Source organism: Rhopalosiphum padi, chromosome 3, assembly GCF_020882245.1.
Source record: "Rhopalosiphum padi isolate XX-2018 chromosome 3, ASM2088224v1, whole genome shotgun sequence".
Lineage (NCBI taxonomy): Eukaryota > Metazoa > Arthropoda > Insecta > Hemiptera > Aphididae > Rhopalosiphum > Rhopalosiphum padi.
The window spans coordinates 52,626,327-52,650,084 of record NC_083599.1 but is presented as its reverse complement, the minus strand read 5'-3'; the positions used below and the strand labels follow the sequence as shown (position 1 = coordinate 52,650,084).

Sequence of the window (23,758 nt, the reverse complement as noted above, 5' to 3'; positions counted from 1 at the left end):
CTCCATTTTGTATCTTCTCGTCTATTAATTATATATTTTTTACAATATTATCTTTAGAATATCATAGTAAAAGATATAATATATATATATATAGGACCAAACCACAAGTAAATAGTAATATACTAATTGAATCCTTTATTTTTACAGTTGAGTTATTGGTAATTAGATCTAATTTTAAATCATTAATTAATCATTAGTAGATTATTATAATACTCAATAATAATAATATATAAAAATATTAATTCAATTAATTTTAATCATATTATCTATACTTAATATTATAAAGAGGAAAGATTTGATTGTTTGTATTGAATAGGCTCCAAAACTACTGAACCGATTTAAAAGAAATTTGGTACATGGATAGTTTAGACACTGAGAAAGGACATAGGCTACTTTTTAATATTAAAAAAAGGGTTGAAATAGGGGATGGTCGGTGCATCCGTATTGCGTGCTAAAAAAATAAACGTAAATTGTAATGTCCAAATTGCATGCTGCCTCTTAGAGAGGTTTGTCCGATTGCATGCCGTTTACCTAAAAATAATTATTTTTTTTCTAAAAAATTAGATTTTTGATTTTTCTACTATTTTTTAAAAAAACGCATGAATAGAAACTGAAGTTTCTGGATTGAAATCCTTTTTTACAACATTTTACCAAATCACAGGAGAAGATGGCACTGTGAATATTAAATAAAACGATTTTAGTTTAAGGTAATCGAGTGAATGTATTTTACAGTTTTACATGGATTTTGAAATAAATAATAAAAATTAAATAATAAAAAAAAAAAGTAATTAGACATATTTTTAGTATCCTAGCAATCACTTAGAAGAAATAACAAACATTATAAAACAATTAAAAAATACATATATATAGCTCAGAGACGTACACAGGGGGGTGTTTTGGGTGTATTATTAGGAGTATTGCATAGTTATTTACTTAATGAATTTTAATGTTGATTTTGTTATATTAATGTTTGTATTTTAAGTACACCTAATATTTATAAATTCTTTTTGTATATTTATTTAAAAAAGTTTTACTTTTCAATCACTGATTTTCAAAAATACCCCTAAAACTTTATTTTGCGTACGTCCCTGATATAGCTATATATAAAATATAAACATATACATTTTTTTTTTTTTTACGTGAAATTTGGATGCATCCGGGGATGGTATATATTATAACAAAATAATTCATAAAAATTAAATAATAATAAAAAAAAGTAATTAGACATATTTTTAGTATCCTAGTAACCGCTTAGAAGAAATTACAAACGTTATTAAACAATTAAAAAATACATAATATATATAAATAGCTTTACAGTTTTTTTTTTTTTATAATGCAACAAAGCATATAAACAGTTATTATTTAACTACTAAATTAATAGTATTATTTTTACATTTTTTTTTCGGATTCAAGTATAAACATTTATCATTTAATTTATGTTAAAAGTGGTCGGTGTCGTAGTTATGAGAATCGAGAGAGAATTCCTATCTGAAGGATTTCTGTCCGTCTACCGGCAGGTCGCCTGTTCGGTCGTTTTGCCGGTGCCCAAATCGATGCTCTTAGGAGACCGAAATGTGTCAGCACGTCCTCTCCCGTACAAACAACGCCCAAACAGACATCGCATATGCGACCTGAGCCCCGAATTGTATGACTTACGTTATTATTATCATTGTAATTGACGGCAGAAACTGTTGGTAGCCGCAGACTCGTTATACCAATTGCCAAATTTAGATAAAACCTACAGTGCTTGCACTGCCCAGTAACGTTCGTTATCGAAAACACTCATTCGAATCGGAATATGAAACGTTGTTGGCGAACAGTATATATATATACATTGGTCGAACCCGAACAAAACCGTATAATTTTCGAACACTCAATACTAACAACACTGCAACGCGGTGTTTGCCTGTAATATGCATTTGATCACAGTGTATTCCTCACTGGCGTTCATATGTAAATTGAACTGGCAAATACCGCATTTCAGTGTTGTTAATATTCAGCACCCGAAAGATTTTACGATATACAGTTTCAACTATGATTACAATTGTTCGCTGTCACTATTTTATGTCTCCAACAGACCGAACTGTTTTACGGAATGTTATTGAGCAGAACAAGACGTACTGCGGGTACTTGCATTTGGCCTAAGGTGACAAATCAACTGCAATCGTCAAGACTAAAGTAACCACCGCCAGTTACATTCAATAATAACGTAACGTAGGCATACAAGTCTGGAAACAAATCACAAAACGAATGTCTATTTGAACGTTGTTTGTGCGTTAGACGAAGCGCTGACACCCTCCTTGTCTCCGCGCGAAACCGATGACTGCAACAAAGTCAGATTGGGCTGATGTCGATGATGTCAATTGCCAGGATTCAACCAGCACAATTCAGTTAGCAGATAACCGACAGCATACAGAGCGTTCATAATCTCATATATTACGTGGAGGTAGATAAGTAGTTGTCGACGTTTACGAATCATATTTTTTATCACATATCGTAACTTATGCAGTAGTTCTTATTGTCACTTGTATGATTTAATTGTTTGATATATCGTAGTATTCTATTAGACTTAAATCTATAAATAGAAAAACAAAAACAAATGTTATTATCGATAATTATACAATTTGATAATATATAAACGATATCATACTTTTATTTATCTATTTTATAAAAAATTTTATAATCATGTTAATACTGTTAAGTGCTAAAACATATAGGTACCTATTATTAAACTGTATTATGTTATTATACTAAATACTAGAGCACAAATTTCCCATAAATTTGTTTATTCTTCATTGAAGAAAAACTGAAAATACATATTTCATTTACATAATAAATAAAAATTTAAAAAGTTATAAAAAAAATTATAGATATGAGTAGACCAATTATTAATTATTGTAAGTTGTTAAATTAGCAAATCAAATAAAAACAGAACCTTTTTTTTAAAAATAAATCATTCTGAAAAATATTTATTGAATATTTTTATATGCTTTATATTCACGATATTTACTACATATTATATTAAATGGCATAGTTTAGTGCATAACAATAATTTAAAATGCTCTAGACTTTCTTAGTTATTACAAGACATATAATTATCGTACCAAGAACTGCGTAGATGAGGTAATATTATTTCATATGCTAAAAAAAATAATTCATTTACGTTCATATATATATATATATATATATATATATATTATATCTGTTCATATTAGATGCAATTTAATATGATCCAATTTCTAGAATATACATGTATATTACTGCAAGTACTTTTTACTACTTATAATTTGATCTAACTACCTATGCCACCATTATTATTTAAGTGACTTACTATTACAGTGACTTTAATACTTTATTAATAATCAACGCATTGTCATTACAAAAATTATATTGTCTACAAATTTATCGTGTATAAAAGTAAATTTATTTGTGTAGGATTATCAAAAGGGTCCTTATTTATATTTTTATTAATAATTTGGATAAACAAATAGTAAATTAATGTAAAACATTTTGTTGTATATCTAAAAAAACAAACCGTAGAATATTAAATTATAGACATTAAAATATTTTCATGTGTCAAGTCGAGTTTTTTTTAACCACTCCAAGTATAAATTGTAATTATGTTTGTGAAAATACCGAAAATTTAAAAATTGTATTATAAAAAAAAAATAAAAAATCTAAATAATGATCATTTTTTATAGTTAAGACTTGAAAATTTAAAACAATGTTCCTAATAAGAAGTTTTCATTAGAACCAAAATAATTTAACACTTTTTTATAAAATTTTTAAGTTTAAATATGGATGAGATCAAACATTTAATAATAGTCTGATTTTGGGTACTCAGTGTTTAGATGTAATTTAAAAATGTTTTTGTGTGGATTGGAAACCACAAACCTTAGCTATATGTATACAATTCTATAGTAAGTCAGCAATGAGTAAAAAGTTATTTTAAAATTTAAAGTCTTAAAATTTCATGAAATATTATAATTTAAGTAAAAATAAAAAGAAAATGTATTGTTTCTAAAAGTTTAGTCTCGTCAACTTGCAAGTGAACATTTTTTAAAGTTGGTTTATTGTACAAAACAAAGATACTACGTATAACAATAATAAATAATAATAAACAACAAGTATCTAATCATTAAGTGATAAAGGCTAAGTCTCGTAAGTTGTATCATTTTAAATGTTTTTCGACTACCATAGATTATTGAGTTAGAAATCTATTCCAAGACACATCGAACCTTATATAAAAAATATATAGTGCATATTTAGCAATTTTTAGGATTTTAGAGCATATTTCTTAATATCACAACCTTATAGTGCAAACCTTTTTTATAATTTATGACAAAAAAGTTTGAAAATTCATAAAAAAAAAAGAATTAATACGTTCAAATTGAGATTTCTTACTAGATATTCTTTTATTATATTTTTCAAAAATGTCGATTTAACATTAAGATGACCTAAATCTGCATGTGTTGTTTCCTTCTTACAAATGTAAAACATAGCATAAACTACAGTTATAACTAGGAAACGATATTGTCATCACATAAGTAGAACTTTGACTGTGAAACGCCGTTTTTATTTTTTAGATATTATCGTAAATAAAAAAAGTTATTCAAGTTCAAAAATGACGGATTTTAAACCCATAAGTAAATTTTTCGTATAAGTGATATTAAAAAAATAAAAACGATATTTCACAGACAATTTTTCTAACTACATTTTATACCAATTTGGAGTCTAATAACTATGACTACATCCTGAGTAGTTACATATTCCCTCAGAGTAATAATAATATTCCTCGCAAAACAGCTTTTACTATGTTTTAACACTTTTAACATCTGTAAGACGGAGACAACACATGCAGGTGTATTGTTATGTTAAAAATGTTATTTGGCCCATAATGATTAATATATATTATTATTTATAGGTATACCTTAAGTATGTATAATATACAATAGAGGTCATTACAATTATAATTTTATTAGTTAATATTTTTTTGAGATAATAATTTAATGATTATTGTAAATGACGTTAATAGACCTGCCCGTAGGTTGTAAATATTATTGTCAGTCTCAAATTATACATCCAAAGAAATATTCTACAAAAATATTTATTTTATTCCATGAAAATTCTGAAAGCTTATTATTAATTTAATTTAATTTTTTTTGTTTTGATTAAAATTTAAAAATCAGAATTAATTACCGAATTAATACCTTATCATTATCCTACACTATTATTTATAGTTTAATAAAATATTTGTACAAATATAATTAATACAAATGTTGTGTCCATATTTTAAAAGTATATTTGTACTAATTTTAGATCATGCATATTTAGTACTTTTAAGAGCATAAGTTTTTAACCCTATAGCTCAGCTGTTTTAGTTAAATAGTAATTAAACATAGTGCATTACTAAAAATAAATTAAATTACAAAAGTGGCAATATAAATACTTATTTATATTACTATTATAATAGTATATCATAAAATTTAACAAATTACAATATTTTTTAAATTTTAAGATATAAATTCTATATAATTCAAAAATTATATATAACATAAATAGTAGGAAATAAAATCCAATAAATAAATACTGTTTGGTTATAATAGGTACCCTATGGAAAAAGAATTTAAAGTAATTTTTTTAAAAATATTGAAATAATATTGCATGTAAAAGAATAAATTTTCCAATAATATTTTATTTATCATTTATAAGCTCACTTATTAATAATACCAAAAATAAATAATTCAAATTAATAACGTATCATATGTTTCTCATAACAAGGTTATATCTCTATTTTATTTTTAAATTTACCTTGAAAGTTGTGTAAGGTGTCGAAGCGTGAGCGATGAGCGTTTATTCGACAATAGCGAACATCAGCAGATCCCGGAAAACTCTGAGATCACTCCTCGGATCTAATAACAAAAAATAAAATCATATTATATTACATAACACAATATAATTATATTTTATTTTCTGCATATTTATATAATTTAAAATCAAGCAGTTATTATTACGTAAACGAAAAAAATTTATGACGATTACATTTTTACAAAATTAAAAGCAAAGCGCATTCATAGTCAACAATGAAATATTTTATTTATCAAAAGTTTTAAACCAAAACTACAATAAACATGGAATTTAAATAAGAACTGGTAGTAAACAACAATATTACCTGTACAAAAATATGACTACGGTGCATAATCATCATCATGTGAAAGCAATCGATGTCTGCGTTATGAGAATCGAGAGAGAATTCCTATCTGAAGGATTTCTGTCCGTCTACCGGCAGGTCGCCTGTTCGGTCATTTTGCCAGTGCCCAAATCGATGCTCTTAGAAGACCGAAATGTGTCAGCACGTCCTCTCCCGTACAAACAACGCCCAAACAGACATCGCATATGCGACCTGAGCCCCGAATTGTATGACAACGTTATTATTATCATTGTAATTGACGGCCGAAACTGTTGGTAGCCGCAGACTCGTTATACCAATTGCCAAATTTACATAAAACCTACAGCGCTTGGACTGCCTAGTAACGTTCATTGTAGGAAAACCGCTCATCCGAATCGGAATAGGAAACGGTGTAGGCGAACAATATTTACATTGGTCGAACCCGAACAAAACCGTAAAATTTTCGAACACTCAATACTAACAACACTGCAACGCGGTGTTTGCCTGTAATATGCATTTGATCACAGTGTATTCCTCACTGGCGTTCATATGTAAATTGAACTGGCAAATACCGCATTTCAGTGTTGTTAATATTCAGCACCCGAAAGATTTTACGATATACAGTTTCAACTATGATTACAATTGTTCGCTGTCACTATTTTATGTCTCCAACGGACCGAACTGTTTTACGGAATGTTATTGAGCAGAACAAGACGTACTGCGGGTACTTGCATTTGGCCTAGTGTGAAAAATCAACTGCAACGTAACCACCGTCGGTTACACTCAGTAATAACGTAACGTAGGCATACAATTCATGAAACAGACCACAAAACGAATGTCTATTTGAACGTTGTTTGTGCGTTAGACGAAGCGCTGACACCCTCCATGTCTCCGCGCGAAACCGATTGTTTGAAACAAAGTCAGATTGGGCTGATGTCGATGATGTCAATTGTCAGGATTCAACCAGCACAATTCAGTTAGCTGATAACCGAAGCATAAAGATCGTTCATAATCTCACAGTTACATGGAGGTATATAAGTAGATGTCGACGTTTACGAATCATATTTTTTATCACATATCGCCACTTATGCAGTAGTTCTTATTGCCACTTGTATGATTTGATTGTTTATATATCGTAGAATTCTATTAGACTTAAATCTGTAAATAGGAAAACAAAAACAAGTGTTATAAACGATCACTATACAATTCAAATTGATAATATATACGCGATATCATACTTTTATTTATCATTTTTAAATATAATTTTGTAATCGAGTTAATACTGTTAAGTGCTAATACATATAGGTACCGATTATTAAACTGTATTATGTTATTATACTAAATACTAGAGCACAAATTTCCTATAAATTTGTTTATTCTTCATTGAAGAAAAACTGAAAATACATATTCCATTTACATAATAAATAAAAATTTAAAAATTTATAAAGAAAATTACTAATAGATATGAGTAGACCAATTATTAATTATTGTAAGTAGTCAAATTAGGAAATCAAATAAAAACAGAACATTTTTTTTACCATAATTCATTCTGAAAAATATTTATTGCATATTTTTATATGTTTTATATTCACGATTTTTACTGCATATTATATCAAAAGGCATAATTTAGTGTATAACAATAATTTAAACTGCTCTAGACTTTTCTAGTTATTACAAGACATATTAATTATCGTACCAAGAACTGCGTAAATAAGGTCATATTATTTCATATGTTCAAATTAAGTCATCTGTATGTAATTCATACATCATATAATACCTAATGCTAAAAAATAATAATTCATTAACATTCATATATATATATATTATATATATATTATATCTGTTCATATTAGATGCAATTTAATATGATCCAATTTCTAGAATATACATGTATATTACTGCAAGTACTTTTTACTACTTATAATTTGATCTAACTACCTATGCCACCATTATTATTTAAGTGACTTACTATTACAGTGACTTTAATACTTTATTAATAATCAACGCATTGTCATTACAAAAATTATATTGTCTACAAATTTATCGTGTATAAAAGTAAATTTTTTTGTGTGGGATTATCAAAAGGGTCCTTATTTATATCTTTATTAACAATTGGGATAAACAAAATGTAAATTAAAGTAAAACATTTTGTTGTAAATCTAAAAAAACAAACCGTAGAACATTAAATTATAGGCGTTAAAATATTTTCATTTGTCAAGTCGAGTTTTTTTTAACCACTCAAAGTATCAATTGTAATTATTTTTGTGAAAATACTGAAAATTCGAAAATTGTATTATAAAAAAATAGTTAAAAATCTATATAATGATCAATTTTTATAGCTAAAACTTGAAAATTTAAAACAATGCTCCTAATAAAAATTTTCATTAGAACCAAAAAAACTTAACATTTTTTTATAAAAATTTTGTTTAAATTTTGATGAAATTTTACATTAAACAAGACAGATTTTGGTTAGTTATATTTAGAATTCAGATGTAATTTTAAAATTTTTTTTTGTTTGGATAGGAAACCACAAACCTTAGCTATATGTATACAATTCTATAGTAAGTCAGCAATGAGTCAAAAGTTATTAAAATATTTATAGTCTTAAAATTTCATGAAATATTACAATTCAAGTAAAAATAAATATAAAATTTATTGTTTCTAATAGTTTAGTCTCTTCAACTTGCCAGTGAACATTTTTAAAATTTGGTTTATTGTACAAAACAAAGATACTATGTATAACAATAATAATAACCAATAAGAATCCAATCATTAAGTGTTAAGGGCTAAGTCCCGTTAGATGTATCATTTTAAATGTTTTTCGACTATTATAGCTTATTGAGTTAGAAATCTATTCCACCACACATCGAACCTTATATCAAAAATTTATACTGCATATTTAGATATTTTTAGGATTTTAGATCATATTTCTTAATTTCACAATCTTTTAGAGCAATCCTATTTTCTAATTTATTAGAAAAATGTTTGATAATTCATAAAAAAAAAATTAATACACGAATGTTGAGATTTCTTACTAAATATTCATTTATTATAGTTTAATAAAATATTTATACACATATTGTGTAGAAAAAAAATAAGTCCATATTTTTAAAGCATATTTGTACTTATTTATGTGCATGCATTTTTAGTACTTTTTAAGAGTATTAAGTTTCGAACCTTATAGTTCAGTGGTTTTGGGTAAATAGTAATAGTAATTAACCATAATGCATTACTAAAAATAAAATAAATTATAAAAGTATCAATATAAATACTTATTAGTATATCATAAAATATAACATAAAATATTGTGAAATTTATAATATATAAATTCCATAGAGTTCAAAAATCATACATGATATATATAGTAAGAAAATAAAATTCTATAAATAAATAATTTTCGATTATAATAGGTACCATTTAGAAAAAGAATTTAAAGTAATTTTTTTAAAAATATTGAAATAATATTGCATGTAATAGAATAATTTTTCCAATAATATGTTATCTATATACATTTTATCAATTAGTTAACAGTAATACTATTTATAGGTATTCAGCTGTATGATTAAATATGGAAAATGATTCTTGATTTTATGTATATCGTAACTGTTTTTGAATGTTTAAAAAAAAGAATTATAAATTATCATTGAATTAATACAATTGTTATAATTTTAAAGATATTGGCAGTGATTTTATATTATTATAAACGTGTTAGATACATAATTTAATGTTATACAATTGTTTAACCTTAAAATTCACCTATATATATAGTTAGGCTATATTAGTAATTGCTAATACAATAAGCTAACTTATTAATAATACCAAAAATAAATAATTCAAATTAATAACTCTCATTAAATACTCTCATCTACTATGTACTATCTAACTTATCATATGTTTGTAATAACAAGGTTATATGTCTATTTTAATTTTAAATTTACCTTGTGGGTTGTGTAAGATGTCGAAGCGTGAGCAATGAGAGTTTCTTCGACAAAAGCGAACAACAGCAGATCCCGGAAAACTCTGCGATCACTCCTAGGATCTAATAACAACAATTATAATTATATTATATTACACTACACAATATAATTAAATATTATTTTATGCATATTTTTATAATTTTTAAATCCAGACGTTATTAACGTATTTCGTAAACGAAAAAAATTGATGATGATTGAATTTTTACAAAATTAAAAGCAAAGCATTTATATTCAATAACACAATATTACATTTATCAAATGTTAAAACTACAATAAACAGAATTTAAATAAGAACTGGTAACGAACAACAATATTACCTGTACAAAAATATGGATACAGTGCATCTTGTGTAGCCATATGTGAAAGCGGTCGGCGTCTGCGTTATGAGGTTTGAGAAAGAATTCCTTGAAAGAGTTCTGTCCGTCTACCGGCAGGTCGCCTGTTCGGTCATTTTGCCGGTGCCCCAATAGCTGATGTTCTTAGGAGACCGAAATGTGTCAGCACGTCCTCTCCCGTACAAACAACGCCCAAACAGACATCGCATATGCGACCTGAGCCCCGAATTGTATGACAACGTTATTATTATCATTGTAATTGACGGCCGAAACTGTTGGTAGCCGCAGACTCGTTATACCAATTGCCAAATTTACATAAAACCTACAGCGCTTGGACTGCCTAGTAACGTTCATTGTAGGAAAACCGCTCATCCGAATCGGAATAGGAAACGGTGTAGGCGAACAATATTTACATTGGTCGAACCCGAACAAAACCGTATAATTTTCGAACACTCAATACTAACAACACTGCAACGCGGTGTTTGCCTGTAATATGCATTTGATCACAGTGTATTCCTCACTGGCGTTCATATGTAAATTGAACTGGCAAATACCGCATTTCAGTGTTGTTAATATTCAGCACCCGAAAGATTTTACGATATACAGTTTCAACTATGATTACAATTGTTCGCTTTCACTGTTTTATGTCTCCAACGGACCGAACTGTTTTACGGAATGTCATTGAGCAGAACAAGACGTACTGCGGGTACTTGCATTTGGCATAGTGTGAAAAATCAACTGCAACGTAACCACCGTCGGTTACATTCAGTAATAACGTAACGTAGGCATACAATTCATGAAACAGACCACAAAACGAATGTCTATTTGAACGTTGTTTGTGCGTTAGACGAAGCGCTGACACCCTCCATGTCTCCGCGCGAAACCGATGACTGCAACAATGTCTGATGTCGACGATGTCAATGATTGTCAGGTGAAATACGTTGGCGGTTACGAAACATCTGTGATCTGCCCTTACGACGATGATGGTTACAGTCTCATTTATTCATATTATGACGGTATGTTTTATCGCATATCGCCACTCATGCAGTACTTCTTATTACCACTTGTATGATTCGATTGTTAGATATATCGTAGATTGCTATCAGACTTAAATCTGTAAATTTGACAAAACAAACGAGTGTTGTAATCGTTCAGTAAATATAATACAAATTGATAATATATAAGCGATATAATACTTTTATGTATCTATTTTATAAATAAATCTGTAATAGTCAATACATATTATAACATGTATAATTGGTGTCAACTAGTAACTACATTATATTGTACCTATGTCATAATATTTGTGGTACCAATAACTGCGTGAATGTTGTTATATTTAATTTTTTTAAATTTAATTATTGGTAAGTACTACATAGTATAACAAGTTAATACTTAATATCAAAATTTAAAATTTTTCTAAAATGTATATATTTTATAACTGTTCATATTAGAGGCAAATTAATATGATTCATGTTTTGAGATATATACAGGTTTACTCTTGTCGCTTATAAAATTACTATGAATCTTAATTTATCCTACCTACCTATGTCTACATTTTTTATTTAATTAATATTGTAGTCTGTAGTAGTAACTGTAACCATACACTGAATTAAATACTTTAGTAATAATCAACTAATATTCATTATAGGTATACATTGTGTCGACAACAATCTTTTCTGACAAGAAAGTGAATTAAGTTTATACTTATTTTTATTTTGATTAAATGTATAAAAAGAGAACTAGCTAATTCATACTTTTATTAATAATTGAGAAAAAATAAAATTGACTAAAGCTGAGATTTAAAAAAGACGATATTCTTTAATTGATACACATTTAAATTATAAATGTGGAAATAATATTATGTAATCAATTTGTCAATTTGAAACATTTAAAACAAGATTCCTAATAAACTGGTAGTTATCACTAGAACCAAAAACATTTTTAAAAACAATTTTAAGTTTAAATTTGGATGAAATTAAGCTTTTAAACAGTAGTTTTGGTTACTCATTTGTATGTAATTTAAAATTTGTTTTCGTGTGGATTGGAAACCACAAACCTAAGTTATATGTGTCCAATTCTTTGGTAAGTCAGCAATGATTGAAAAGTTTTACTTAAATAGTAATTCAATATGGTGCATTACTATTAGTAAAATAAATTACCTACTTTAATAGCAACACAAATATATATATGTGTAATGTGTATCATAAACTATAACAACTTAAAACATTTTTTAAATGTATAAGTTATAAATTCTATAAGTAAATAAATACTTTAAAATTATATTAACATTTAGAATACTATTGTATAGTATTATTTTTTTTTTTAATTTAAATAATATTGCATGTAAAAGAATAACTTTTCAAAAAGTATTTTATCTATTTGTAATAAAATAAAAATGTTGAAATAATATTAATCATTAAATTCATAATTTTATATTAACCACTGATAAATGTACAATATATTATTATTAAAAATAACATAATAATATACAATTACTATACGTTTTTGCTAACTCTATAGTACCTACTGAATATAGGTACGCGATTATCGTATTATTAATTAAGTACTTTGTAGTTTTATAGTATTTTTGATTTATATTAACGACGTATTATCCACTAATGTAATGTTATGGTAAAAGTTTTATAGGTATTACATAGGAACTGTCATCCTTCTCTATTGACTTATAATATAATCGTAGATTGGTCGATTTGTGATCTAAATGAAACCTGCTATATCTGTAATTTTTAAAGTAGGTAACTAATTTATGTCGTTTGCAATGAGTTTGTTTTTTAATTATAATATGTTAAAACAGTTGAAAATATTCTGAAAAAAATCAAACACCATAACAACTGGAAAAACAATATTTTCAACAATCATATATATATGAAAATATGGAAATTGTTTTAAGACATTATGTATAATGTAAATGTTTTCGAATGATTTAAAAAAAAAAATACAATTGCTATAATTATATAGGAATATAAACAAGTATATTATATAATTTAATGTCAGTTATCCTGTGTTGTTAACCTTTAAATCTACCGCGTATTAGTCATTGCTTGTGTTCAATTACCCACGAGAAAAGCTAACTTATAAGACGTAATACCAAAAATAATTCATTCAAATTAATAGCTTATCAGATGTTAGTCACTTCAAGGGTGTGTCTATACTCTTTATTTTATTTGATAAATTAGCATCAGAATGTAAAACTTACATTGTGAGTTGTGTACGGTGCCGAAGCGGAGCGTTGAGCGTTTCTTCGACAATAGCGAACATCAGCCGATCCCAGAGTCCTCTGTGATCATTTTCTTGTATCTAATAATAGAAATGATAACACTTTTTTTTTTATCACCATAATGGCATTGAAATAACAAAACAAAACGTTTAGTTACTATAAATATTATAAGTTTTTACTATTGTTTATATGCTGTAATATAAATAATCGATGTGGCCGTGCACACACCAATAAAGAACGCCTGGCCTGGAAGTCTAGAAGATATACTGAATACTGGTTAGATTGAAAATACGATTGTCTCTCTCTGTTAGGTATCGACAATTCGGGCGGCCAAGAAGGCGAGAATCCATTGTCCGAACGAAAAAAAGCGCAAGAATGTTGCCGACTGCGACAGTCGCCAAACATCTGCCCCGATATTTTATAATATTATGTGATATATACATATGTATAAACGTACAAGTGTTCAGGTTCAGTATATTTCGGACGGGGGATGAAGACCGCATATACGATTTGTTCAGCGGGGGTGTGTGCAATCAAAACGATCACTTGTGTGTGTTTGTGTGTGTGTGTGTGTGTGTGTGTGTGTGTGTGTGTGTGTGTGTGTGTGTGTGTGTGTAAGTGTGTATGTGACCCGTCGTCCCGATGTAATGTACAAAAATGGTAGTTGCTACAGAAAAAACCATTGTTAATAGAATTCGTGCTATCCGTATACGAAACCCCCATAAAAACCAAAAATTGTACTACATATTCCAGTCACACTGGAAATGTATGTATAAAATAATAAACCGTAACTTAACGTGAAAAATAACTTATATGGTATAGGAAGACATTTAATATTATTATAGCGACGACCTACACGAGAAGACATAAAATGTATCCATGCTTTCCGATTTCCGAATTACATTGGCGTATTCAATACCTTGCAACAGATATTTTTTTTAAAGAATGTATATAGTCCACAAATATTGTTGTATATTTAAAGTATTTGTATGAACTATCAATGTTAAAATTTGCAACGTTATTGAAAAAATAAAAATGGCAAATTTTGTTCATACCATAATCAAAAAAATAGCACTATTAAGCATAATTTTAAAATGTATGAATTGAAAATACGGTTGTCCATCCCTGTTAGGTGTCTTTATTCTTCTCTATTCTTGGGCGGCCAAGAAGGAGGGAATCCATTGTACGAACGAAAGAACGCGCAAGAATGCTGCCGACCATGAGACAGTCGCCAAACATCTGCCTCGATGTGTTATATTATGTGATATATACATATGTATATACGTACAAGTGTTCACGTTCAGTATATATTTCGGACGGGAGATGAAGGTCACATATACGTTTTGTTCAGAGGGGATGTATGCATTAAAACGATCACGTGTGTGTGTGTGCAAGTGTGTGTGTGGTGTGTGTGTAAGTGTGTATGTTACCCCGTCGTCCAGTTGTATAATGTAGAATCGAACAATGCATTATATATTATATTATATTAAGTGAAGATGGTAGTTGTGGAAGAAAAACTAATGTTAATAGAATTCCTACTATCCGTATATGAAACCCCCAAAAAAAAAAACAAAAAATTGTACTATACATATTATTTTCTTAAATTCACAGTAGAATTATATGGATAAAATAATAATCCCCAACTTAAGTGATAAAAAAAAACTTATATAGCGTAGGTACTAGGTAGGTATTTAATATTATTATAGAGACGACCTATACTAAAAGCCATAATATATATCTATGCATTCCGAATAATATTGGTATATTCTATATAAACTCCTTTTCCACAGATATTATTTTATATTGAATGTATATACCACAAATATTGTTGTAAACTTAAAGTATTTGTATGAATCACCAATGTTACAAATTTGCAACGTTATTCAAATTTCGTTCATATCATAATCAAAAAATAGCACTATTAAGCATAATTTTAAAATTTTCAATAAAAAATTTCCAACTTAACTATAATCTACTTATATAACATATTTCTTAAGGTATAGATAATACTTAATAACTAACTATTTTAATTTATAATTACATGGTTCAGACACTGAAGTTATTATTGATACTTACAATAGTTAAATTCAATTTAATAACTTATCATATATTTGTAATAACAACGTTGTGTCTATATTTTATTTTGTAAAATAATTTATTATAATGTAAAACTTACATTGTGAGATGTGTACGGTGCCGAAGCGTGAGCGATGTGTGTTTCCTCGACAATAGCGAACATCAGCCGATCCCGGAATCCTCTGTGATCATTTTCTCGGATCTAATAACAAAAATGATAATGACGTTAACATAATAATTACTATACTTTTTTTCATCGCAACAACGGCATTTAAATAAAAAAAAAAAAAACATAACAAACGGTTTTTACTTTTGTTTATACGCTGTAATATATAATATCAATGTGGCCGTGCACACGCCAACAACCCACCTCTGGCCTGGTGTGTACACTGAATACTGATCGCATTGAAAATACGGTTGTCCATCCCTGTTAGGTGTCTTTATTCTTCTCTATTCTTGGGCGGCCAAGAAGGAGGGGGAATCCATTGTACGGACGAAAGAACGCGCAAGAATGCTGCCGACCATGAGACAGTCGCCAAACATCTGCCCCGATGTGTTATATTATGTGATATATACATAGGTATATACGTAAATGTGTGTGGTCCATGTTCAGTATATTTCGGACGGGAGATGAAGGTCACATATTATACGTTTTGTTCAGCGGGGGTGTATGCAATAAAACGATCACTTGTGTGTGTGCAAGTGTGTGTGTGGTGTGTGTGCAAGTGTGTGTGTGGTGTGTGTGCAAGTGTGTGTGTGGTGTGTGTGCAAGTATGTGTGTGGTGTGTGTGTAAGTGAGTATGTTACCCGTCGTCCAGATATATAATGTAGAATCGAACAATGTATTATATTATATTATATTAAGTGAAAATGGTAGTTGTGAAAGAAAAACTAATGTTAAAGAATTCATATTATCCGTATACGAAACCCCCCCCCCCCAAAAAAAAAAAAAATTACACTATACATATTATTTTCTTAAATTCACAGTAAAATTATATGGATAAAATAATAATCCCCAACTTAAGTGATAAAAAAAACTTATATAGCGTAGGAAGGTATTTAATATTATTATAGGGATGACTTAAACTAAAAGCCATAATATATATTTATGCATGCTAAATAATATTGGTATATTCTATACAAACTCCTTTTCAACAGATATTATTTTATATTTAATGTATATACCACAAATATTGTTATATACTTAAAGTATTTGTATGAACTGCCAATGTTAAAGTTAACATTGTTTGCAACGTTATTGAAATTTCAAAATATAAATATAATTAAATTCAAATTAATAATTTATCAGATGTTTGTAATTACAAGGTTGTGTCTATATTTTATTTTATAAAAAAAATTCATTATAATGTAAAACTTACATTGTGAGATGTGTACGGTGCCGATGCGTGAGTGATGTGTGTTTCCTCGACAACAGCGAACATCAGCCGATCCCGGAATCCTCTGTGATCATTTTCTCGGATCTAATAACAAAAATGATAATTACGTTAACACAGTAATTACTATACTTTTTTTCATCACCGCAACGTCATTGCAATGAAAAAACCAAAACATTTAATTATTATAAATATTTGTAGTTTTTACTTACTTTTGTTTATATGCTGTAATATATAATATGTGGCTGTGCACACGCCAACAACGCACCTCTGGTCTGGAAGGTATACTGAATACTGATCGCATTGAAAATACCATTGTCCATCCCTGTTAAATATCGACAATTTTGGCGGCCAAGATGGCGGGAGTCCATTGTCCGAACGATAGAAAGCGCAAGAATGCTGTCGACTGCGAGATAGTCGCCGACCATCTGCCACGCTGTTGTATATTATATTATATGGTATATATAGGTACATACGTGTGAGTGGTTGGCGTTCACTGTAGTTCGGACGGGATTGACATCGTATATAATTTTTGTTCAGCGGGGGTGTATGCATTCAAAACGAGAGTTCGTGTGTGTGTGTGTGTGTGTGTGTGTGTGTGTATGTGGCCCATCGTCTTGATGTATAATATAGAATCGAAAAATATATATAGTGAAGATGGTCGTTGCAGAAGGAAAAAAGCCTTTGTTAAAACAGAACTCCTACAATTATGCGCATACGAAACAACCCCTCAAAAAATAATGTTTCTTATACATCATATACTCGAAGGTAAACTCGATTTGTATGGACTACATCAGTACTACATTATTAAATAAAGCCCCTGTATGATTATGTAAATAATTACAATTTTGATTTTGTTTTGCAAAAAAATGTGCTGACAAGTACAAAAAAAAAATACACACATCGTCGTTATTATCACCATTACAAAATTATATTTTATTATTATAATATAGATATATAATAGGTATACAAAGTATGTCTTGGATGGGCGTCGCCCGTTAACGCACAAACGCGCAAAATATGCATGGGACAAAACCGCATACAGATTTTAAAATACTGGATATCCCATTGCCGCACATTTATATTTTGGACGATTATCGTCACTTATCGACAATTATCTATAACGACATTATTAAACTTTATCTGTAAAAGATTGTATTTACAGTGTATAAATTGGTTTACATTTTAAACCAATATAGGTATCTACAATAACATTTATGTTTAAATTACTACATTTGTGTTACTATTGTTACTAATACTACTACAAATTATGACTAAAAATTATTTTTAACTATTTAATTCTATGTAAAATTTTTATATTTAATAAATTTATATGGTATCGTACCATTTGTTGTATGCGGAATTAGGCTATACCTTTTTATAAATCTGTGCGGTATCGTACTATTTTTGTGTGCGGTGTTGGGTTATACACTTTGTGCGGTATTGGGTCATGTTTGTGCGGTAATGGAAAGCGCCGGTCTTGGATTCGTTTGCCATCTTACATTCATTATTGATTACTACCGAGTCTCGCTTATCGTCCGGTCTGTTACTTAGATATTCGTATAGTGCTGTACGTGTCACGTTTCATCGACAGCAGTCAATGTATGAATTGCTATCAGGTCATAGGTTATAATATTTTATTAATATTTTATTTAAATATAATATGTACTTTGAGTTGTACTCGGTATATATCAGTGTTTCCCAACCTTTTTTTACTCAACGTCCCTTTTAGATTTTAAAAATCTCATCACCCCTCCCCCCTTACAAATCAATTTTTTCAAAAGATTTATGTTTTATTTTATAATAAGCTATTTCATTAAAGAAAAAGTATAATTTAACATTTTTACGCTACAATTTAGTTAATTTTAAATTTAAATATCTACTTATTAGTAGGAATTAAAACTAATAAATTTAAAAAAATAATATAATATTAGTTTTAATTATATAATTTGATTTCGAATTTGCTAATATAAAATAATAACACAAAAAATACTTAAGTGACTAATGACTGCCCCTCATTGATGTTATTTAAGTGTCCATAAACATTATAGCTTTATAATTCTGTATATTACATTTGGTATTTTAAATTAGTTTTTATTCTACGCAGTGATACCACTGAACTAAATAATAATAATAATAATTTAGTTCAGTGAGTTATACATTTCATTGCAACCAGTTATATACAATGAAAATGCAAATGAAAAATTAGCACCCCCTTTAGCTCCCCCCTCAGAAAACGCCGCCTTCAAATTAAAAAATGCCCACAATGGGCGCGGTAAGGCCAATGTTGGAAATCACTTATATATATTATATAATTTATAGTATCTTGTTTAATATATTATTAAGATCAAAATCTGTCACCGATACACCATACTAGAGAAGAACGTTTTAATTGTTACCATATACTTAGGTACCACGTAACAGAATCAACTTTGGGTTTTTGATTTAATACTTCGGCTTGTTCTAGTATATCACTATATGTTTTGTAAACTTTAACACTTTCTTAAGTGCTTAAATATAACATTTGAATGTAAACTAATCTTTACTAGGACCAATATGTCTTATTTTTTAAATATGTTGACATTTATAAAATGCTAGACTTGGACACTTGGTCTACAATTTTAAAATTTATAAATTATATCTCATTTATAAAAATATTACTATTATAGGTGGTGTTTTCACGCGCCCTTGAGTTCATCTAAGATCTGAGTGGACTAGCTGTTACTTTTTCGGTTTAATTCGTTAATTAATTTGCCGCTTATTTTAGATAATAGTCCTCAACTGCAAGTTACTGCTGATTTTGCTCTCCATACACGTTATATTATGATCAAAACGGCTTATCAATAAGTTCTAAAATGCATGGTAATAGTCAATAGACAATAATAGTACACAAAATATATATTTTTAGGAATCGTTCGGTGCAATTGACATACAACAATATAATATTATCCACCTGCACAATTGATACCTTTTTTCTATGCCATAATTATTGTTACTTTACCTGAGATTGTCGGCGTAATTGATGTATGTCCTATTTTCTATGCAAAAAATTAATTTTTTAGTAGTTAATCAAATACTTCTCCCTTTTAAACCAATATACTTTTAATGTTTTTTGTGTTGTTTTATGTTTATGATTTTAACTAAATACTTGATGGAGAGATTTTATACGCAATATGCTTTAAATTACGCTACCTGATGGTTCCTGTCGGTAAATTGTCATCAAACGATAACAACTGTTAAACTTCTAGAGCGCGGTGATGCTAATCAATGGAAAATACATAAAGTTTATTTTAGAAAATAAAAATGACTAATATACATTATTAATATTAACTGTTCTATTAAAAAAGCTATTTCCTAATTTATGCAAAATTATTTATTTAAAATAAATGAAAATATAATAGTATTATAATGAATCACAAACAGTTCATATTTTGGAGTACTAAAATTAACTTTATCTCACTATGTATGGAATGCACTAAATAATTTAAATAAATTATAATTATATTAGTACATTGGTAATTTTTTAAGTAAAAATTACAATTATTCAAATCTAAGTACTTATATTATTTTTTATTACTATACATTTTTTAATTTTTATTTAATCTTCAAGAAAATAATGGGCACCATTATATTATATTGTTTTGGTATAGTTATAGTAAATTTAAAATATGGAATTATTTAAATATGATATCTATATAAAAATCTCTATTTATTAGTCTAATTATTCACCTATTTTATGACGATCTATTACCTACGATAGGTGTCGTTTATATTATTTTTTTATTTGTATTATTTTTTAGAATATATTAATATATTTTACATTTGTTATTTATGTGATCAATTAAAAAATACTTTTTATAGTATTGTGTTTGTAACTATTTGGTAATAAATAGAGGTATATATACGTTTTATTTAATGATAACATATTAAAAATATATAGTTATGGTTAATGTTTATTTTTTAATTATTTTTATTTTATTTTGTTTTTATTAGTATTATATATAGAAATTATTGTTACTACTTCTATTATATTTATTCTATCTTACCTATTACAAATTATTGTTTAATTATTATCATATTTAAACTTATACAATATGTTATGTACATTTTAAATTGTTTTTTGTTTAAATTGTTGTATAGGGCTTCTTCCGTTAATATATATTAATAATTAATTAAATAAATGTTCTAAATCAGTAAAAAAATGTAGATTAGACTGCAAATCGCATACCACCAACCCCAATCAGATGATTTTTGGCACTAATAAGCGTCATAGAGCTCTGAATACCTGGGGAATCGTAAGTTCCTACACGAGAGTAACAGGTACTTGTGTAAGTTCCTACACGATAAAAAAAGGTACATGTGTAAGTTCCTACACTAGGAATATTATAAGTTATCAATCTACGTCTATAAAATACTGTCATATATTTTAACCCTTTATTCTATATTCTATATAATTTATAAGCTATCTATCTAATTTAATTTAATAATTTCAAAAATAATAATAATTGTAATAATTCATAATTGTAAAAAAAATATAAGTAATGCATTCTGTATAATGATAATTCATAATTGTAAGAACATAATAGTGTGGAGTAAGTGATGAAATAATGTTATCGCATTAAGATAAGATAGATCATAACGATAGTTTATCGATAAAGCTGACAAAGTGACTTATAAATTCGATTTTTCAATCTACGAAATATTTACGACTTTTCATTACTGATAAAAATTGTACAAAAAACCCCACAGAATAATGTACATTGTCACATTGAATAATAATAGTTATGTTAGTACTGTTCGTAACATTCGTGTGTCTGTACATATCCGTTACGAAGTCACGATGACTAGCGAAAATCGCGTATCCTTTATGCTCAGTGAAAAAGGCAAAGACCTAGTAGTTTTAAATAATTTTAAATTTTTTAAACATCATACATCAAAAAAAAATGAAAATATATGGCGATGTGTTATAAATAAGTGTAAGGCAAAAGTGTACACAGTGGGTTTAAATGTTAATTTGATTAATATAGATAAATCGTGTTTTGACCATAGTCACGCAAGTAATGAAACTTTAAAGCGGCAACAAATAAGTAATTCCTGCAAAAGAAAAGCTTTAGACTCCATAGTTGAAAGACCATCAAAAATAATAAGAAAAGAAATATCTAAATACACTAACGAAGGAGATTTGATATTTCCTGATTTAAAATTAATAGCAAGAAATATTCATAATGCTAGAATAAATTGTTATCCTAAACTACCAACATCTCGAAAAGAAGTTCACGAATCATTAAGTTTACAAGACATAAAAACGAATAGAGGTGAGTTATTTCTTTATGATAATGATGCCCTAAATAAAATAATTATTTTTTCATGTAACACAAACATAGCATTTTTAAAACAATTAGATTTTTTATATATGGATGGTACTTTTAACTATTGTGATAAATATTACACGCAATTATACACAATTCATGGAATTAAAAATGGAATATATATTCCATTAATGTTTTGTTTATTACCAAATAAGGAAAAAAAACATATATCACATTATTGAAAAAAATAAAAATATCTGGAGCAATATCTAAAAAAATTATTTTCGATTTTGAAATAGCGATGCATCAAGCTGTTTCTGAAATTTTTCCAGAAACAGAGGTGTAGATGGCTGTAGATTTCATTTGGGCCAAGCTTGGTTTCGTAAAATACAAAATATAGTTTATGCGTCACAATTTAATTCAGCAGATGACGATGTAGGAAAATGGTTGGTACATATGTTTGGACTTTCTTTTCTAAATTCAGAGGAAGTGGAGGATTTTTTTACAGATCATTTTATCTGCCGATAAACCTGAAAATCCAGCAATAACAGAATTTTGTGATTATTTAATTGACAATTATATTACAAATAATAGTATTTTTCCACCAAAAATATGGGCTAAACAATCTTCTGATAGAATACACAGCACAAACGCATGTGAAAGTTTTCATTCGGATTTTAATTCAAATTTTTATCATCGACATCCGCATATTTTTAAAATTATCCGTTCAAATAACACCTAATATCTATCCATTTTTATACATTCAATTTTGCTTTTAGACATTATATTTTGTGCAACACGACGACCAACGATTGAAGTTGCTTCAATATAATACAATTATATTAAAAATCAATGATTTGAAAATGTCAAACTAATTTGATATTTAACTCGTTGCAATTAACATATTTTAAAATTCCAAAGAAAAAGATAACCTAATCTTATCATAATAATATTTTATTTCTTATAATTCGACAAAAATTCGAATATTCGTGTATTACGTATAAATAAAATGCGCAGTTGGTAACCTATTGTTTGCACTACTTCCACAGCTAATCCACTTATTGACATATACCTAAAATGTCGTCCTGGTTTTTTCCGCTTTCACCTTCCCACTTTCTCTCAACAAGTTGTTGCGCAGTTTGTTTGCGGGTATGATAAATTTTCGCTGCGCAATTTATAACCACCCTAAATCAATAAAAAGACACCCTTCAGACCGGCCAAAGTGGCCCGGGTCGCAAACGAGCTTCAGGTGGAAACGCA

The 23,758-nt window shown here is 28.0% G+C and overlaps 1 long non-coding RNA gene across 2 annotated transcripts; it reads right to left on the bottom strand.

The window, feature by feature from the left end:
- Positions 1 to 695: 695 nt before the first annotated feature.
- On the bottom strand, positions 696 to 15,997 carry LOC132927778 (uncharacterized). Of its 2 annotated transcripts, none has more exons than XR_009661834.1 (5): positions 15,896 to 15,997; positions 13,699 to 13,799; positions 10,464 to 11,595; positions 5,812 to 5,912; positions 696 to 2,575 (listed from the first exon to the last, which is right to left on the bottom strand). It is a non-coding gene; the product is annotated as an uncharacterized LOC132927778 (long non-coding RNA). The 2 variants fall into 2 exon arrangements; XR_009661835.1 differs by lacking the exons at positions 696 to 2,575; positions 5,812 to 5,912 and adding exons at positions 6,202 to 7,327; positions 10,108 to 10,208.
- Positions 15,998 to 23,758: the final 7,761 nt, after the last annotated feature.